Genomic DNA, 6,092 nt, shown 5'->3' with positions numbered 1-6,092 from the left:
AATAGCAATTAGCGATTCATACACAATTCTCTCACAATTTAGCAAAGGGTGTATTCTCTATCGGGATATGGTCATATTGTCTACAGCATTTAGGTCTACAAGCATTAGGTCTACACCACTAGGTCGACCTGCATTTAGGTCGACATGACTGAAGGTTGACATGACTAAGGTCGACAGGGTCATTAGGTCGTCACGGTCATTAGGTCGACTTTTATAAGGTCGAAAGGGTCATTAGATCGACATGGGGAAGGTCGACAGGCAAAAGGTCGACATGGGGTCATTTGACTGTTTTATGAGTCGACATGTGCCGACAGGCGGGATTTCATGCCCTACCATCCACTAGGGCGTGGTGGGAGAATCAAATAGTGTGCCCGAAGCATGGCGAGTGCAGCGAGCCATGCAAGGGGACGCGGTGCTATGTTGACTCTGTCGACGCTTGAAAAGTGAAAAAAGTCGACTTTTTCACTGTCGACCTAATCAACCTGTCGACCTTATACCGGTCGACATAATGACCCTCTCGATCTAACACCTGTCGACCTAACACATGTCGACCTAATGACCCTGTCGACATAACCCATGTCGACCTTCAGTCAGGTCGACCTAAATGCAAGTCGACCTAATGGTGTAGACCTAATGCTTGTAGACCTATATGCAGTATGACGAATGATCCGATTCCTCTCTTTCTGCCTGGACGGTCAGGTAAGGGCCTGCGTCCTTTGTAAATATACCATGCAAATGGGTGTGGCCCAGAGGCAGATTTACCATAAGTAACCACTGCACCTGCCTAGGGCCCAGCACGTCCCAAGGGGCCCATAAAGATATCCTGGCCATCCAAAACATTCCCAGAGGAGCATTGCATGACTACTGCCTGATGTCATGGCATCACATGGACCAGCGCACACTCCCAAAGTCCCTTTAATAGGATATAAAACATATGGTGTCATCCACTGTATGTGGGAAACCAGGTTACTGTACATGTGACCCAGGTAGTCAGCTACTTCCATAAGACCTAGAGCCTGATTCAGATTTGTACTCAATGCCGATGTTCATGCAGCTGAGCATTTATAGGTAAACCCTGCATGCGCCAAGGTACTTTATCTATGGCGCCTGCAATCAGCAGCAAGATTATAGTGCTATGGATTGTTTGAGGAGGGCCTCAAACCGGTATCTTGCCTTGGGCACCGTGAGGTTTAAATCCGCCTCTGGTGTGACCAGCTGTAGGTGGGTGCAGTGGCATTGAGAGGGGGGAGCCAGTACTTATTACCCGGGCCCAGGTCTGCTGGAGGTTCCTCCTCCCCTGTTGCAGGGAGCCGGGCAGTTGGGAGAAATGAAAGGCTGCCACAGCACAGCCTCTCTCTTCTGCTCAGGACATGCTGCTCAGTGCTGTGTGCGGAGCTGGGGAGAGAGGCAGATGCTGCAGCCCTGATGCAGGCGTGATCCCTCCCTGCCACCCACCTGTAGTGCCCACTGCCTGTGCAAAACCATTTTTTTTTAACAAGGTCCGGTAACCATAGCGGGGCCCATGCACCCCGTCAGTGCCCCTGGATGGGTATGACTACCCGTCACCTGGTGCAGACACATGCTTGGAGAGCTTGGGCCAGGGGATGTGTTGGCCACCTCTACTTACATCTCTTCCTTCAGTAATGTCAGGTAGTTAAACCAACATGTTTATAAATCGTGTCTGTGTAAAACCCCTCCGTGCAAAGTGACCGTACTGACATCCAACACTATAACAATGGAGATTACCATCATTTTACCAAGTCAGCGTAATGGCATATGTGTTTTGTTATTTTTTTTTAACCCTTTGAGACCAACATCTCATGTGTTCAAAATATCTGCTAAAATTGCCAGGTTTGTTATATCAATTCAAATAACAAAAGTGTAAAAACAGATTATATTTCCTATATAAGGTAACATTGCCAGTCGTTATGATGATGTTTGCTTGGCAATTTTCACACCTATTTTGACAAATTCATTGGCACTCAAAGGGTTAAAGCACCACAAAGCCATTCCCCAATGAAATGCAATCCAGTAAGGGGCTTGTTTTCTATAACCACAAAAGGCCTGAAGCAGCGGCATCTCATATGTACCACCCTGCGCATGTTGTCCAAGTCAGACATATACATCTCTATGGATCTGTGGCCAATATGGGCTGTGCACAACTGAACTTCATCTCCTCGTGTGGCTACATGGGGGACACTGGATGGCCACGGGGCATTTGCACATAGAGTATAAATCAGGTTGGCATGCAAATGCATACACAGCTGTGATTATCTAGTTTATGTAACCACCAATCATCACAGGAGAAGCTGCCATCCAAGAAAGAAGACAGACACCCGTGGAGCCATCTCAAGTCACTATTGAGGAACATCAACTCCTAGGGTTAACCTATGGCCCTTCAGTCTGGGCGACGCAGTGGTGAGGCTGGTGACATGGTTCTCTGCATGCAATATAGCAGCTAACGAGGTAATGGGCAAGTACTAAGGGGATGTACTAAAGCCGTGTACACACGGTAGCGATATGGGCTATAATCGCTGGAAATATGGTCGCTGGTGACCATATTGCCAGTGATGGGAGTGTGCCCCTGCTATAAATCGCTCCCGTTTTCAGCCCCATTCTAATCGCTGGTCGCAGGAGTTTACTGGACTGGGAAGCACATCGCCTTAGGTTTACGTTTCAGGGTAAGTCAGAGGAGGACTGCTTGCTGGCGTTTGTTTGGGATCATTTCTGCCGGGGTAGGTCCAGGGCAGCCATGGGTGCCGCTTTGGCGGGAATTGCGTTTCATGCACGTTTGCGGGGAATGCAAGATCCTACTAGATCCTTTGTGCTTAGTAAGGCCGTGCGAGGTTGGGCTAAAGAGCGCCCCCCCCCCCAAGGCTGATACGCGCAGGCCCATAGATTTACACTTACTGGGTAGTTTAATAGGGGCGTTGTCAGAAATCGCTGACTCCCCTTTTGAGTCTAGTCTATTTGGGTTAGCCTTCTCCGTGGCCTTCTTTGGCGCTTTCAGGATCAGCGAGCTGGTTGCAGCCAGTAGGGCTTCTGCGAGCACAGGAATGCTGTTCACGCATGTAGTATTGACAGAGAGTGCTCTTAAGTGCAAAATTCCTCGGTCTAAGACCGATCAGCTAGGCTGAGGGAAGTGGGTCACCATGCAGGCTCATTTGGAGCCAAGGTTGTGCCCCGTGGCTTTGGCCACCATTTACGTGGCTGCTAGACCTCAGGGCGGGCCCCAATGGCTGTTGCATAGTGACGGGACTCCGCTTTCCAAGTTTCAGTTTGGAGCGGTATTTAAGCGTTGCTTGCACCATCTAGGTCTGAGGGAGGGCGAGTATGGTACGCACTCCTTCCGCATTGGGGCAGCCACATGCGCAGCGGCCAGCGGGCTTCCTGACTCTTCCATTCAAGCAATGGGTCCATGGAAATCCGCTGCATTTAAGACTTATATAAGGTTAGATAAGATTTAGTTGTAGTGCGCCTTCTGCGCTGACCCAAAAACGTTGTTTACCCGCTGGTTTTGGAACAGCTAGTGTTCCGGAATCAGGGGTGTGAAGGACTTTCTTGCTTTTTTTACCTCTGTGGGTCCTCAGTAATTTCAATTCGGCCCACCTCCCCCTTCCGGGACACACGAGAGGTTTTTATCAAGTTTTCGACTTCACTTGGGTCCATTGTTACTAACTTACCGTATTTGCCGGTGTATAAGACGACTAGGCGTATAAGACGACCCCCCAACATTTCCACTCAAAATGTAGAGTTTGTTATATACTCGCCATATAAGACTACCCCCTCTTTCGCACACCTCCTTGTTACTAGCAGCTGTCTGGTCCCTTGAGTGGTGGGTTTTGCTGGGGCAGGACAAACCTATCAGGGCAGGTTTGTCCTGCCCCAGCATAACCCACCACATAAAGTTTTAATACCCCCTCATCTGCAGCTTCCCTGCAGTGATGCCGCTGTCCTCATTAAAGGGTACCTCGGTATTCATTAAAGGGTACCTCTCCTCGCCCCCCCCCCCTTCTTATGCATAGGTACCGTACCTTAATAATAAAAGATAGAAGTACGGTATTTGTCTGCATCAGTGTTTTCTTCAGCCTAACGGCCTGTCTGATTGCGCATTTGATGTCGGCGGCAGGCTCGGGTGTTTTCGGCAGGGCTCGGGGGTACTCGTGTGCCTGAGCGCTCCCGAGTCCTCCCGAGCCCCGCCGAAAACACCCGAGCCTGCCGCCGACATCAAATGTGCAATCTGACAGGCCGTTAGGCTGAAGAAAACACCGATGCAGACAAATACCGTACTTCTATCTTTTATTATTAAGGTACGGTACGTATGCATAAGAAGGGGGGGGCCGAGGAGAGGTACCCTTTAGTGAATATATGCCGTACCCGGCGTATAAGACAACCCCCCACTAGAGGGAAAATTTTTATGGGCTAAAAAGTCGTCTTATACGCCGGAATATACGGTACTTGCTGTACTAATCTTTGTAATGTATAATTTCTGATGCTAGGACCTTTTTCTTTCAGCTTCCCCTTCAATACCCCCAGGACAGATGTGGGTAGTGGGACATTCATTTGTATTTTGGGCCGAACGGCACCCTTTAGCTAGGAGAGCTTCTGAATTGTCCGGTGGGTTTGGGGTCAGGGGTCTTAAGTGGTCCGGTCTATTGCCCTTATTACTGAGTGAGGAGAGGGCTTGGGGTCGCCCCGCCATAATAGCTATTCACCTGGGTGGGAACGATTTGTGCCAGACGAAGGGCATGGCCATCATATTAGCAATCAAGGCGGACCTCCTCGAGGTTATGCGCCTTTGGCCGTCGGTCCACATAGTTTGGTCCACATAGTTTGGTCGGATATCGTCCCCCGTACAGTTTGGCGTGGTTCCATTAATGTCTCCGCGGTTGACAAAGCTAGGAAGAAGGTGAACTTTGCAGTGTCGAAATTTGTTTTAAGTAAGGGGGGATCAGCAGTTCGCCACCCCTTGCTCGTGAGATCTAGTACCCAGCACTTTGCCAACGATGGGGTCCACCTATCTAATTTGGGTTTAGGGGTATTGTTGGGGGATATTTTTTCCTGTTTAACTTAAGTTAGCGGACACCTAGGTCAGTTTTCGTTCGGGTGGCATGCGGCGGCTCTTCGAGACTATTTTAGTTTGTCTCTTAGAGCCTGGCGGTGGCGGTAGGGCGTCATGGTCCAGCGGTCACTTGTGGCATGAGAGGGCGCTGGGAGGCACTGCCCCCTGGAAAGACGGCAGGGTGTCCTGCCTTTGCGGGGGGGGGGCGCGGTGGGCACTCCGTCAGCAGAGTCTCCACACAGGCCAGAGCGGGGGTGGTGAGACTTCCCAGCGTTAGGTTGTGCCTTAGTCAGATGGGCCGTCTCAGTCGTTCCCATATTTAATATCAATCAGTTGGGGCGTTTAAGTCGCCGCAAGCCAAATAAATGTATAGACGCCTTAAGGGAGTATCCCTCTGTGAGTCATGCTATGCCTCTAAGCAGGGAACCAGTGTGAGCCATTCACCTTTACCTCAGTCTCCATTACAGTCCCCAGAGGCTTTTCAGGCTATTCTGGCTAACCTCACAGCCGAGCTAGCGGCATCAAAGCAGGATAGGGAGGTTTTTCAGTCCCAATTGACTCAAATCTCCTCCACAGTGGATTCACTGCAGCAGTCTGTGACTGCCTCAGTACAGGTTAGGCCATCCTCTCCGGGAACCGGGAAGAGGAAGGCTACTTCAGTGGTTTTTGTCCCAGATGATGATAACCAACTGGACCCTGACTACATAGACGAACCTTATCAGAATGTACCTGCTGATGATCTAGATGATCAGGATGCTCAAGGCATTGAGGGGGACATTTACCAAAATGGATTCGTAGAAAAAAGGTGTATTCGTAGGGAGAAATACACCTTTTTTTTACGAATTTGTATTTTCGGGATTTACAATCCCAAAAATACAACAATTCGTATTCCTAAAGATGGAACATTCGTATTTGTATTTACAAATACGAATGTCTACACCATCGATAGGATACGACAGAAATCACCATTCAAAAGAATGGTGGTTTCTGATTTACTAAGCAGCCGTATGGATAATACGGCTGCTTAGTG

The sequence above is a fragment of the Crinia signifera genome, unplaced genomic scaffold, assembly GCF_055691185.1.
Source record: "Crinia signifera unplaced genomic scaffold, ASM5569118v1 HAP2_SCAFFOLD_144, whole genome shotgun sequence".
NCBI lineage: Eukaryota > Metazoa > Chordata > Amphibia > Anura > Myobatrachidae > Crinia > Crinia signifera.
Note: the sequence above shows the minus strand (reverse complement) of the source record.